Source organism: Quercus lobata, chromosome 5 (assembly GCF_001633185.2).
Source record: "Quercus lobata isolate SW786 chromosome 5, ValleyOak3.0 Primary Assembly, whole genome shotgun sequence".
Classification (NCBI taxonomy): domain Eukaryota; kingdom Viridiplantae; phylum Streptophyta; class Magnoliopsida; order Fagales; family Fagaceae; genus Quercus; species Quercus lobata.
Window position 1 is genome coordinate 59,767,970 of NC_044908.1, and position 15,608 is coordinate 59,783,577.

The 15,608-nt window shown below is 35.3% G+C and overlaps 2 pseudogenes across 1 annotated transcript; one reads left to right on the forward strand and one right to left on the reverse strand.

Moving 5' to 3' along the window:
- Nucleotides 1-4,219: 4,219 nt before the first annotated feature.
- LOC115990829 lies at nucleotides 4,220-5,431 on the reverse strand (annotated as a pseudogene).
- On the forward strand, nucleotides 5,336-12,471 carry LOC115990830 (annotated as a pseudogene). The gene is made up of 5 exons (XR_004092162.1): nucleotides 5,336-5,421; nucleotides 6,925-8,889; nucleotides 10,766-11,030; nucleotides 11,733-11,880; nucleotides 12,163-12,471. The product of XR_004092162.1 is annotated as a UDP-N-acetylglucosamine transferase subunit ALG14-like (transcript).
- The last annotated feature ends 3,137 nt before the right edge of the window (nucleotides 12,472-15,608 follow it).

Genomic DNA, 15,608 nt, shown 5'->3' on the forward strand with positions numbered 1-15,608 from the left:
AAGGAACATTCCAGAACATCAGCAGGGTAGGTGTAGCAACTTCAAGCCCAATTTTGACCTTGATGCACCCCGTATCTCTCAAAATTCAAAACATAAAAGTTGTAGAGCTTTGTCTTGGAGTTCCATAGCATCTTTAATCATCTCAATCGGAGCTTGGATGAGAGTATTATGCCCAGATTACGAAGCGATATCAAAGCTGTCTAGAATCACCTAATTAGCTACGTTTTGCACTTAACGCCTCCATTTGCATCCTAAATCAAAATATAAGAATAATGAGTACATTTAGGCACCAAATAAATATAAAAGACTAAACATTAAGGGAGAAAAATATGACAGTTTGCATTCTCATCATTATCCATTGCGGCTGCATTAATGAATGTTGGATCTACATCCAAATCCAAAGTTCCAAATCAAATATCATCATAAAACAAAGCTGATAATAATATGCATGTATGAAATTATGTGTTTGTGCGTGTGATAGGAAGAAAAAGATTAATTTTACAATGAGACATAATGTGAAACTAAAATACCATATTGAACACCCAAATCAAACACCAAAATCAAATCTATTTAAATCCCAAATTATTAGAACTCTAATTGAAAAAAAAAAAAAAATTCTCTAGAGGAAAGAAAAATCAAATCTACCACAAACCAATTAGTACCATAGCAGCGAAAAAAAAAAAAAAAAGAACGAAAACTCTAAAAAATGAGATCATAAAAGATACAAAATGATTACAACATGATTATATATAAATATAAAAAAATGGGAGGGAAAGGTTAGGACCTTGAGGTTGATGGAAACCCATTTGACAGGCACAAATACTTGGGCGTTTACCTGAGAATTTTATTTGGTTTGGACTAAAGAAAGATTTTGGAGAGAACAATTTTTTTTAATAAATAATGTAAGAAATTTTATTAAGAATAAAAGCCAACCAAGTACACTGGAAATGTACTACAGTGACAAACTTGAGCAAAACCTTTCATATAAGAAGCATACAAGTAACATAATAAAATGCATACTAATACCAACATAGTGCATAATATTATAGGCAACCCTATTTTAAGACGATCTCTACTCTTTATTTGGTGTGAAAAAAATTCTTCATAGCATTTCCATGTGGCTAGTGAAACTCTAATTGAATCCTAACAAATGAAATTTCATTAGTAGATGTACAGACCATATTACATCATAGATTATATGCTTGGATTAAATATGATTTTTTTTTCTTATAACCATCCTTAGTAAAAAGTAAAACAATTCTTGAGGAGGGGGTGTGCTAATGAATCAATAGAGGTTTGCACCAAATCAATCCAAAAAATACAACACATTTTATAAATATCTTATGTGTAGCAATCAAAACAGAAAATCTTTTAAAAGCATGTTTGGACGAACACACATAATTCTCCCTAAGGCAAAATACACTCTGCTGTTGACACCCACAAAAATATCTGCTATGGCAGTTACTGCCTGGTAACTGCTTGGGTCTTGGACAATTTGCTACTTGGGTTTGACTTAGGACACCTTGAATTGATACTATCTTGGTTTGCTCTCCACATTTTCAGCCCTTACGTAGCAGTTCTGAACATTAAAAAAACTAGGAACTGCCTGATAATTGTTCAGTAACTGTTTGGTAACTGTTCCTGTACATTAACACATGCCCATCACTCAGCAGCCCACACAGTACGTTTTCCCCTATTTTGGGAGGCTTGGCCCATGCCCAAGCCCTCCCCCAATCAGACAACACAACCTACACAGCATGCCCACATGCAACGCACACGAAGTAATTGCCATTAGCCCGTTAGCATCTATCCATGCATTTAGCCGACACCTACCAGCCCAATGCCTTACACACATAATTTAATTACACATCATCATGGTAGCTCAGCCCTGCCTTGCATACAAGCCACCAAGCCCACTCACAAGCAACTAGTAACTAAGCCACCAATGCCATACACCACCATAAAGGGTTGACACCACTTGTTGCCGTCCCTCATGAAAACCAAATTGCCCACCATGGCTCTACTCTGCCATGGCCTTGGGGAATCATGAGGAGTAAGGTGCCTCCATATGTTGTCCATTTGCACTACTCATCGATCCAACTCGAGTAAGAAGATTGGGCATGTCCCCTTTAAATTAAGAGCCCTTAGGAGCATTACTAGTCTAACATAAAGAGCCATTAATGTGTTAAGAAAACATGAAGCCAAGTGATTGGCCTAATGTTGCTCAAGCACCCTCATTCCTCATGCTATCATTAGTAACAAGTAAAGCTCCTAACACTATGTCTAGGGGTGTCCAACTCAATCGGTGGCCCGACCCACTTGGTAAATTCAACCGGACTCGGGCCGACTGCCGGCCGACCCAAGTACTCCAGCGGTCAGCGGCGGGTTTTCTTCTCCAGAATACGATCTGCTCAATTTGGTCTCAAATCTTCTCCCCAAAACCCAAAGAAACCCGAACCGACCGAGAAACATAACAATTTCTGGTGAGATTTTTTAGATTCGGCGAGATCTCAGCTAGATCCATGAAATCTCTATCGGATTTGGCGAGATCTCATTGTTTACGCTCAGATCTAGTTACAAACTAGTGGGTTTTGCTCAAATAAGGCTCAGATCCGATGAAAAATGATGGATTTTACTCAAATTCGGCGAACTTTGATGGTTTTTGCTTAAATCCGGTGACGATTTGATGTTTTTTTGCTCAGATCTCGTGAGTTTTGCAAAAATCCAGTAACAATTTGATTTTTTTTGCTTAGATCTAGTGATTTTTGCATAAGTCCAATGAAGATCCGACAAAAAATACAGATCGTCATCAAAACGAATCTCCAGTAGCATCATCGTCAGCTTCGACCGATCTGATTACTGATCAAACAACTCCGATTTGACCTGACCCATTGGTTTTTACGGATGGGAGCGAGTTTTCTCGTCGAAAACCCGATGTCATTGGATCAGTTGCAGGTTGGGCACAAACCCGACCCGGATTGACTTGTGGACACCCCTAACTGTGTTTAGCTCCTTTCTCTTTCTCACTCTTCTCTCTTTGAGACTCTGTCTCATTTTTTTTTTCTCTTGGAGTAAAAATGGTGAGTTTGATGATAAGAATGTAGGGCTAGTAGCACGTCATCTATACTACTATTTAAGGGACTTCCCTTGTTTGGATTTGATTTTTTTTGGTTTCAAAATATCCATACAACCTACGTTTAATTAGGGGAAAAATTGAATAAAAATGCTTCTTTAACTCACATGTGAAATGCTAGCTACAAAGTAGAACCACATTCACCACACTCCCAATACACTTACGTTGGTTTTCAAGCTTAGATTGCTTCTCATGTTGGGACCACTCATTTTTTACATTTTTAAAAAAAAAAACACTCATATTTTTTACATTCTGATAAAAAAAAACACTCACATTTTTTACATTTCTATTGTTTTGTTCAAAATTCACATATGAGTTCTATTTGAACTCAAAAATAGAACAGTCTCTAAACACGCACGTAAGCACATGCTACAAGGCTAGTTGATATATATATATATATATATATATATATTTTTTTTTTTGGAGATCAAAACGATACATTCCTCACCCGCGCCACCCGGTTATTTTTAGGTGAATATTTAAAACTAGGGAGGAAATGCAAAAATAGGAAATCAGAAATTTTTTTAGTGTGTGTCATACGGACACTTTTGGAGAGCCCAGATACAAGTGGACCAAGATCTGAGTAAATATGCGCCCACCTAACCGAACAGGCCCAACCCAAATCCATCAACGATCTTCACGGCAACTCTTCTTCTTCCTCCACTACGCCACAACCCAAGTTCTTCTCAGTTCTAACAATGGAGAAAGTGGGTTCGAAAGTTACAATTACTCTGGTCATGGAAAACCTCTTATTGTTAGCTCCAGTAAGTGCCCTCACCACTTAAAGCTACTACCCTCGTTTCCATTCATATAATGAATCTGTTACTTTTTGTTGTTTTAACGTATGTATTTTAATGTAGGGGGTCATCCAGCAGAGATGCTTAATCTGTTGTCGATGTTACCGATACCATGAGCCGACGACTCCGAGGTATATACCTTAACATTGTTAGAAACCAATTATAGTTACTAGAATCTGAAAAATATTGTTGGAAATGGAATGAACAAGACCATGATTTACACTTCATGTGGAAAAACAATGGCATGGTGTTTGGAAATATGAGTTTGTAAACCATTCTAGGAATCAAGACAGAGGAATAGCTTCAATGCTCATAATTTTGGAAATTTGTTTCTGTGGAAAGTGGAACTTTTCGATAGATATTCTTTAGCCCATCTTGTTCCTCAGTAACCTCTTTCAACAGGGGAAGCATTGAAATTTCTTCCTTGACATCTCTCTTTTCAGCCTTGGACTCAGAATCATCAAGGTAGTGCTGATAGAAATATGAAATAAAGCCCCAAATAGCCAACACCATGGAAATCAACTTTACCCCATCCATTTTTTCATGGAAGAAGATTACGGCTAGAACTGGAATAACAGGCAAACCCAACACACTTATGACATTGGAGAACAGGGAAGACACTTCATGTATCAAGCCTACTGCGCCAATATTGAAAATCTGCCAAGCTTTAGCTGTCCAAATCTAAGTACTAACATAAATAAACTTCCCCTGTTCAAACTCGTCCATCTCTCTCTTTAGACCTTTCCACTCTCCGCTAGCAAAGAGCCCAACCAGTGTAGCACGAGTTGCAAGTAGTGACTGATAGATTACCAGTTCCAAAATCACTGTAAATGTTTCTCTTCTTAAAACCTTATGGAAGGAGATCTGTGTAAGGGAAAGCATCAATCCGTATCCAGCAGATGCACCAACAGTGAAAAAGAGTCCAATTTTATAATTCACATTAGAGTTTCCAGTGGGGTTCGTAGAATTGGTTTGAAATACCAGCAGGGCAGAGGAGATGGTGAGAAGGACTAGAGAATTGATTATAAAAGGAGTAAACTTCTGTGAATTTACAAGGAAGGAGAAGAAAGCATTGAAGGTCAACTGGGATGTGCAAATAAGTGCAAAAGTAGATACTGGAAGGTGCAAGAGCCCAACTGAATACATCATGCTGTTTGCTGCCTGAAGAGACATATATCAAAGCAAATATTAAGGTGGAGGGCTCATTCCTGTTTATACTGTTTGTAGTAGGCTTTTCGGATGGAGAGATGTAGTAGTAAGGAATGATGATTCGGATCCTGCAACTTGCACTAGTGTTGCTGTCCATTTGCTCTTTCCACCATTGTCGTAGTAGAGTCTTCCCAGTGGTATAGCTGCTGACTGGCCAGAGAGGACAGAGTGTAAAGATGGTCATTCGGAGCCACTGCTTAAAGGTTCTGGGTTGAGAGATTGATGATTGGTTGGTGGCATTGATATGACCAGTTGACTTTGCTTCTTCAGCTTCTTGAACTGGTAAGAACATGTAAAGGGATTACTAGAGGAGAAGCATTGCTATCTTCTGAATTCCTTTTGAATTTTGATGTTTACTTCTTTCTAATGAATTAGTTTTTCAACAAGCACCATTGTTTAGCAGCATCAATAAACACACTCAATCCATGCTATTAATAGGGTCCTTTTTATTCTGCAAAATTGAGGGTCTTCCACTTAAGTGGATTGTCCTTTCTTGTTAACTCTTTATGTCTGGTGCTTTTCTGGCTCCCTGATCTTTATCAAAATATACAAAACCAGTGATGTATAAATATACAAAATATAAACTGTTTTATTACATTTCATGTTGCTCTGTTCCCATTTTGTCTCTCTTTAGTTATTAGTTAGGGATGTGCACCAACTTGACCCAATGCCTTGGGTGGGTTTTTTTTCGTGTGTTGATAGATTGGGTTTTGTTCTAAAACTTTTTTGATACTTGGTTTGGGTCAAGTTTGGTTTGGCAAAATATTTGACCCAAGTAACTTGAACTAGCTCACTAACTCACGCAATTAATAGTTTAATACATATATGTATTTTATGTTTATAGTTTTCATTTTATATGGATTTTGGGACTTATTTTATATTTGTTAGTTGGATTTATTTTGGTATTTTGAGACTCTGTTTTGATGAAATTGGAATATTATTCCTAATTGTATAAATTGAAATCATTCATTTAATAATGGTCTTTGAAATATTTAGTGTAGATCTCGTGTGATAATATTTATTAATATTTCAAAAATTTCTATATAATCTTTTTGCTGGGTAACTTATATTATTATTATTATTATTTATATTCACTCCATTGGCATGTATGCACGTGGTGTTTATTCTTATAAACATCAAAGGCAATTAACTTCATAATTTCATTTAATCCTTGTAGATTAATAGCGTAAAATCAATTTTTTGTTCAAAGGCAATCCATGACGAGCCAAGTGTTCATTCAGCTATCCTGTTAGCTGTCTTTAGAATCTCCTAGTGATCTCTTTATAAATTTTCAATGAAAGACAAGAGGATGTTGCATAAGTGAGCAAATTAATTGTATTCTTTGCAACAAATTCCAGGGCTATTTGGTGGATTCTTTGCCACCAGTAACTAAGAAGGAAGCCTAGATTGCAAAAGTGTGGCTATTTTGCATTCTACTACTCCTCCGAAGCCAAATCTAGCCTTAGAAGTTTAAGGAGAATATTTTCATTGTTATTTTCTATAATCTCATAAAGAAACAATTACCTTGGATCTTGATTTTAAAGCTTTTCAAAAAAAAAAAATTTAAAATGTTAATTAAATATACACAATATTTTTATACAATAGTAAATTTATTGCTAAGTTTTTGTTTCTCAGGGCTTCCAAATGCTAGTTAATTTATTATACCTTTCTCCTAAATGACATGTCTCTCAACAGTGGTTCCCTCATGTTTCAAGACATCTAAAACTGGATGGTTCTTTTTTTTAGAGAAATGTTATTCATTTAATATCATGATTGTGCTTGCAGGGGAGCATTAGTGAAAATGTACTTTTAAAGGGATCTGGACTCTTACTTGGGACAAACCAAATGGACGTTTTACACTATTTTAGGCCCCAATTTAGGTGGACAGTTTCTCAAATATCATTATGAAGATGGGAATGGTACTTATCTTTGGCAGGCTAATTGGCATCTTGGTCCTCTGTTGCTTAAATATGTACCTCGGATCAGCAATGATAGTACTGTGAATGGAAAGGTCTCATCAGCTCACAATGGAGGAAACTAAAGTTGGCAGCCAGCAGGGTTTGCGGCTTTGGTTCATATTCAGGGCAAGTGTTTTGAGGCAAACCTTGATCAAAATGTGGCAGAAAATGTCAATTTAGAACTACAAAATCAGGAGAATTTGAATGTGGGGGACATCATGGAATGCTATTAGGTTTTTTCCACCCAAAGTTTTAGCTGTTCTAGCTTACCAACTATTCTAACTAATAGACTTTGTTCCATTTCTTCAATACAAAAGACATAATGTGCTAAAGTTCTTGCCCCACTGTTGGCCCTTTTTGAGATTCATTGCCATTGCCATTGCAAATTCACGAACAGCATGACACATCCTCTACCCTCTTCCAACGAGTTTCCAAAAGGTGAAAGACATGGTGATCTGGAGAGCATATGGCATTGGCGTGACTCTGAATATGACCTTCGGCAATTATCACTCTTAATCCCATCGTAGCAGTTCATCTCAACCCCATAACCAATGCCATGGCAAGAGCTTCAGTCTTAGAGTTTGTTGCTCTTTCCTTGGTACTTGAAGTCTTCTCCGATGCAAATTTTCCATGGTTGGTAATGAGTTAGTACAAGGTCAGCATAACAGATGTTTGCACTCATTGGGAATGTTCAGTTTCCATAGGACTCTTCACCCAAATAACTCGGTGCTCAGAAGAGGATAAATTTTCTACAGGCACAGCCAATGTATTTATTTACTCTTTATCTCTTGTATCAAAGAGTTGTTCTAAAAGTGAGACCATTCCACCAACGAGTATCATGGTCCAAATAAATCTCGAACCACCACAATTTGTTCGGCACTATGCAAGAGAGAGGATGAGAAATTTGTCATGGAGAGACTGGATAGGGCTTATGCAAGTGTAGATTGGGTTAATGCATATCCAAACTATTCTCTCTGGAACCTCCCTATTGTTAGATCAGACCATGGCCCTATTATCCTTGATTTTGATCTAAAGCAATCCTTTGGAAGAAGGCCTTTCAGGTTTGAGCACATGTGGATGACTCACCCTTCGTGTTTAGATGTAGTCCAGCAGGCTTGGAGCATCCATACTGTTGGGTCTAGAGCTTTTCAGTTGAAAAACAAGCTTTCCAATGTGAGGAGAGACTTTATTAAGTGGAATAAGGAGGTCTTTGGAAAGCTGGAACAGGAGATTCAGCTTAAACAGACACAATTGCAAGAGATTCAAAATTCTATCTTCACGGTTGAAGATGTTAGAAAAGAGAAAATGGTTAGAGAGGATCTTGAAACTCTGATGCATGGGGAAGAAGTAATGTGGGCATAAAAGGCTAGACACAATCGGGTGATTTATGGGGACAGAAACACGAGGTACTTCCAAACAGTTGTGAAATAGAGAAAAGCAAGGAATTGTATTTTTCTGCTCAAGTCTGAGGTTGGTGATCTGATTACTAAGCAGAAAGGAATTGAAGAAGTAATGTTTCTCCACTTTAAACAAAACTTTGAAGGAACCACTGAGATCACTATTGATCAGATCCTGGAAGAAATCCGAACCTTACCTATCCCTCAGATTAATGCTCAACAGAACATGTTTCTGAACAAACTTGCCACAACAAAAGAGATTGAAACCACCATCTTCCAACTTGGACCATACAAAGCCCCTGGACCAGATAGGATTCCAGCTTTCTTCTATCAGCAGTATTGGGACATTGTGAAGCATGATATCTACAATACAGTCCTAGCCTTCTTCCATTCAGGTTCTTTACTCAAAACAATCAACCAAACCTTTATTACTCTTATTCCTAAAACTTCTTTTCCTAATAATGTCAATCAATTTAGGCCAATTAGTCTCTGTAATGTCATTTACAAAGTTATTTCTAAGATTTTGGTGAATAGGCTCAAACCCTTAATGAATGACCTAATAACTCCTTATCAAAATGCTTTTATTAAGGGTAAGAGTATTACAGACAATATTTTAATTGCTCATGAAATTTTTGACATTATGGAGCTTTGAAAATTGATATGAGTAAAGCCTATGATAGGCTTGATTGGAAGTTTTTAAAGGCTTTGAAAATTGGTTTTTGTTGTTTGGGTACGTTTATTTTTGCTATTTGTTTCTTTTGGTTTTTATTTGGTTTGGATCCCATGCAAACTCTTCACTATTTTGTTTATTCTAATTATTTGGACTCTAGCTTTTCTTCGTTATCTTTTTTTTTTTAATTGTATAGGTTGCTTTCACGGTTTAATATAAAAACATTAAAGAAAATGGTACAAGATTTTTATTTAAATACAAACTATGCAAATACCAACTCTGCCTCTGATTTAAAGTTTAATGTTCTCCTCTATTTGGTTTTATTTTGTTTGGATCCCATGCAAACTCTTCACTATTTTGTTTATTATTATTTTCTAGACTCTGGCTTTTTTCATGTTCTTATTTTCATATCATTATCCTTTGTTTTTTTTTTTTTTTTTCCCCTCTTTCTTTGATAAAAGCTTACATATTACCTAATATTTGTATAGGTATAAGTTTGTTTTTATATAATTAAAATATAATGGCAGTATTTTGTTAAAAAATGGTAAAAGATTTTTATTAAAACACAAAACTATGCAAATATCATCTCTGCCTCCCATTCGAATTCAATTTATAGTTTTTCAATTAATTGAAACTCTTACAATTTAGCTTCATTTCAATCAACCTCATCTCTTCCATATGAAATTAATGCTGTCAATTGTTAGATGCATTTTACAATTATCCCTAACAATTATTGTGACTTTCACTAGAAATGCTTTTTGAAGAATATTCATTTTTTATATTAAAGGATTTATTGGTGATTAATAATAGTTGCTAACGTTGAAAGAAGATTATTAACCTTTACAAAAAAAAAAATAGAAGAGTCCCTAAGCACGTGCTACAAGGCTAGTTGAATATATATATATATATATATATATATATTTTGAGATCAAAATGATACATTCCTCGTCAATGCAGGCGCTGCCCAATAGAAAATCAGAATTATTTTTTTTTACGTAAATGCATTTTTAGTCCCTGCATTTTGGCTTTTTTCCATTTTAATCCCTACATTTTAATTTTACTACTTTTAGTCCCTAAACCAATTAATGCGTGTTATTTTTGTCCTTTCCGTCAGTCAATCGACGGAAATATTTGACGTGGCTGATGAAGGAATTAAAATATTATAAAAATACCACATCAGCATCTAATTTTTTTTAATAATTTATCAATTTTAACTAAATACAAAAAGAAAAAAACAGAATTAAAAACAATAAAATACATAAATTTAAATCTAATTCATTTTGAACAAAAACATGATCACAGTTTAAACATCAACACAAGAATATAAGAGCACAAACCTAGAACTAAACACAAGCTCAAATTTAAATTGAAAAAATAAGGAAGATTTTTTTTTTTTTCAGTTTTAGAGATTAAGAAAAAAAAAAACAAACTTTTTAGTAACTTTTTAAATTTTTCTTATATTTTCTTATCAACCAAATACAACATCATCACTAAACACAACCCAGACAGGGTGCTAAACTCTTTATTCATTTTCCTATCTCTCTCTTCCTCTTAGGTCAAAAATCTTTCTCACCCTCTCGGCTTATTTTCTTTAAGTTCAGGTTATAGCTTTTGGGATATGGATTTGGCTGGGTTTAGAGAAAGAGAGGCTGAGATGCAGTGGTTGGGATTTGGGTAGAGAGAGGGGCTGAGATCGGCGGTTGTTTGGATTTGGGTTTAGAGAGAGAGGGGCTAGGAGCAGTGGTGATTTGGAGCAGATCAAGGCGAAGGAATCTCCTTCTTCGGCTTCTCCCTACACCAACAACGAGCATAATATCAAGGGGTAAACTTCAACGACAAGTGGGTCTTGATTTGAAGAAAACGATGGTGAGTGGAGACGGGGTTCGAATTTAGGACCACTTGGTATTAGGAAATGGTGAATTTAATTGTTTAATCAATATTTTAACAGTACCTTACTCTGCATTTATTTGCTCTTAACTAGTTGGTAAATAACTGAGGATGACTAATTCTTTGATATGAGTAGAGGCGATTTTTTGTGTTTTGAAATCAGTGGTTATTTTATTTATAAAAAATTTAAATGACAAGCAGGTGGAAATAGAAAAAAAAAAACACACACATGATTGACCCTGACTAGTGTGTTGAGGATTCATAGCCTTGCATGAATTTTGGCACTATGAATTGGTGGTTGTTGTTGTAAGCAGCTAACTACACCATAACCACAAAACAGAAAATTAAATGTTCCACTGATTATGATACATTCTATTTTGTAAAGACGTTCTAATATTGCTACACAGAGATAACTTATATCTAACTTCCTGCATAACTACTTTGACACTTTCAATGTCAGACTTTACTTTCTCACCATGAATTCTAGCACCTCGGTCAATCCTGCATACAAAGGACATAGTCTTTTATTGTTTCCTCCATTGTTGTTGCAGCAGGTGTACTTACATTGTGCTTCTCACTGAAAGCTGGATTTGATGCAGCATTTGTACTACATCGTATCTTCTTATGATTGTTGCAGGCCTGTCAACAAAAGTTTCATTTTTTAAATGGTTTCTACTGCAGATTGGGATCAAGGTGGTAGAAACTGCTCAGTTCAGGCAGATCTATCGAAGCAGAGAAGTTGGTCAATCATATTTAACATCTGTTTGGACAACCTTGATTGCAATGGCTCATGCACTCTAGCTAATGACTAAAATTAGACCCCCAAGTGGTATTTTCTCTATACCTGTCTATGCTTCCAGTCATGTATATTTTGAACACATAAATATATTCCTGTAATTTAAATATATAACTTAATTAATCTGTAGTCAACTTTGTATAACTTCAGTTTCTCTGCAACGGGCCAGGGATGTGTTCCACTATGTGCAATTGCATTCTTTTTTAAGGTGTGGATATACTCCATCCATTAAGACCCCCTCTCTCTTTTGGTTTTTCTTGTCCATATTTTTTGAATTATTTAAGATGATATCAGAGTACATCCTTTAACCTTAAGTGCTGGTATCTGGGATTAGATGGTCATCAGGTTTCTTTGTTGAGAGTATAGCAAGAGTGAGAAGGCTCTCATTAAGTGGCTTACTTCTTTACAAGTTATGAATAGCTGATGAGTTCTTTGTGCAATGGCCACACCTTCAAATGTAATATTCATGAGCTCACTATGTTGGCTGTCTCATGTAGTTGAATGAATTCAGCCTTCGACATTGGCACTTTCACTTCAACCTCCTAGTTTTTGTAAAGCAGTCAACATTTTCATAGTGTCACTATAGTATTACCTATGTTTTATTACCCCCACTAAAACTATGTTTTTGCTGTAGGTTATAAGAACCCTGATTTCAATAAATTTTTTACTTTTGGTTCACATAATCTCAATAATTTTTGGAGAGTATAAATTATTTATCCTTGCTTTAGAAATTAGTTAGGAGATCAACTTTGCTTGAATATATGTTAATTAAAGTACAGAGTAAAAGGAAATTGTTGTCCAAAATCTAGTTGGGTTGCTAATTGTTCTTGGGGATAATTACAGATTACCAACTGTGGCACAGGTGGTTTTACTTTGCCTAGCCTTGGTTTTAAAAGTAAGGCATTGCTTTCAGTTAATAACTAAATTATGGTTGACCATAATCTACCCCCTCACACTTCACTATTTAAAATGGTTAAAAATGTCTTTCAATGTGCTTTTTTAAAAAAGTTTTTCTTTCTCTTCCTCATCTGCCGATCTCTTCTCTCTCCCCTAATGAGTACTTTGGTTCTAGAAATCATCCTAGCAAAGTATCCTACAAGGTCAATTTTAAGGTTGGGCATAATGTGAAAATTCAAAGAGGGGTGATGGTTTTGTGGGTTTTGTAGGACCGGAATTTTGGCTGCAAGAATGAAGCTCTACAATGTGTTTGACAGGGTGGTGCATTTGGTGCAGTTGACATGCTGTGGATAGGTGGATACCTGTGACAGCTATGGAGTTTATGATTTATGATGTAGATAGCTTTTTGAGGGGTGGAGGGTGCATGTGGTTGGAACATATTTTCAGCAGAGGTATGGATCTTGATATGGTATGCATTGTTGATTGGAAGATTAGGGTACAAGAAGATGAAGTGTGTCACCAGCAACAAGACTGTACAAGATTATATGGTGCTTTAGTTTGAATTTGGAAATTTATTTCCATGAGTGGAGCTTCATATGCATTAGGATTATGTGGAATTTATTGGATTATCAATAATTAAAATTTGAGTGAAGAATCAAACTGGTGGGATCCAGCATGTGTTGATGGGTTCTTATAATGTGAGCATTAGCATATATGGACTGCATCTAGGTTTGGTGGTTTACGGTTAGTGGTGGCAGCAGGTGAACATGATTCTTGCCGGTATATTGGGGCTAAATCTTTTGTTTTTTTATTTTTTAGTATATGCATCTTGACATCTTGTGAGAATTTAAGGAGTATTTACAAGGCATTAAATTCTTTAAGATCATATGGGGCATTTGTTTGTAAAATTTGTTGTGTTGGTTTTGGTTTGAGCTTGTATTAGAGAGAGAACTGATTAGCTGGTGAAGATAGAAGAGACAAAGAAAAAAAGAATCCAATATCGTTTTTAAGTGTCCTGACAATGGAAGAAACCTCAATAGGGAAAATTGCTACTTTAAAACCATGGGTAAGCAAAGTAAAACTACCCTGAGTGAGTTATCTCTAATTTTATATGTGTGTGTGTGTGTCCTTTGGGCTATCTGTTTTCACTTCCCTTTTTTGACAGTAAATTTCCATATGTTTTGTAAAATGCAAACAATTTAGAAAATTCCTTGCTAATTAAAAAAAAAAAATATATATATATATATATTAAAAGTTTGTAGGACATTTAACTGTAATGTGGTTCAGTATCATAGATCCGATATGTGGCTTGTGATATCTAAGAATGCTGTTTTTTTCATACCATAGTTTTGTATCAACCTGATAAATCTGTAGGTAAATTTTTTAATTGGTAGTTATAATCAACATTTTATAATCAAATTGCTTCTCTGCCAAAATTTGAGTATCTATAATTTTCCCCTCAAAATTCTTTGAGTATATATAATGTGAGCATTTTACGTTTATTGTTTTCATTTATTTTGGATTTTGGGACTTATTTTATATTTGTTAGTTGGATTTATTTTGGTATTTTGAGACTCTGTTTTGATGAAATTGGAATATTATTCCTAATTGTGTAAATTGAAATCATTCATTTAATAATGGTCTTTGAAATATTTAGTGTAGATCTCGTGTGATAATGTTTATTACTATACTATTTCGACAATTTCTATATAATCTTTTTGCTGGGTAACTTATTATTATTATTATTATTTATATTCACTCCATTGGCATGTATGCATATGGTGTTTATTCTTATAAACATCAAAGGCAATTAACTTCATAATTTCATTTAAACCCTGTAGATTAATAGTGTAAAATCAAATTTTAGTTCAATCTGTGACGAGCCAAGTGTTCATTCGGCTATCTTGTTAGCTCTCTTTAGAATCTCCTAGTGATCTCTTTATAAAGTTTCAATGAAAGACAAGAAGATTTTGCATAAGTGAGCAAATTAATTGTGTTCTTTGTAACAAATTCCAAGGCTATTTGGTGGAATCTTTGCCACCAGTAATTAAGAAGGAAGCCTAGATTGCGAAAGTGTGGGTATTTTTACAGTCTACTTCTCCTCTGATGCCAAATCTTGCCTTGATGTTTAAGGAGAATTTTTTATTGTTATTTTCTATAATCTCATAAAGAAACAATTAGCTTGGATCTTTATTTTAAAGCTTTTAAAGCTTTTATAATCTCATGTTTCAAGACATCTAAAACTGGATGGTTCATTTTTTTTTAGAGAAATGTTATTCATTTAATATCGTGATTGTGCTTGCAGGGGAGCGTTTGTGAAAATGTACTTTTGAGGGGATCTAGACTCTTACCTGGGACAGACTATATGGAAGTTTTACACTTTTTTAGGCCCCAATTTAGGTGGCCAATTTCTCAAATATCATTGTGAAGATGGGAATGGTACTTATCTTTGGCAGGATGGTTGGCATCTTGGTCCTCTGTTGCTTAAATATGTACCTCAGATCAGCGATGACATTCAGTACTGTGAATGCAAAGGTCTCATCAGCTCACAATGGAGGAAACTAAAGTTGGCTGCCAGCAGGGTTAGCGGCTTTGGTTCATATTCAGGGCAAGTGTTTTGAGGCAAACCTTGATCAAAATGTAGCAGAAAATGTCAATTTAGAACTACAAAATTAGGAGAATTTGAATGTGGGGGACATAATGGAATGCTATTAGACTTAGACTTACTCCACCAAAAGTTTAGCAATTCAAGCTTACCAGGTATTCTAACTAATAGACTTTGTTCCATTCCTTGAAGACCTGATACTTGCGGTGCATAGGCTTGGGCAATAGTAGTTCCAAAAGGCAGAAAAGCTTTGTTGTTA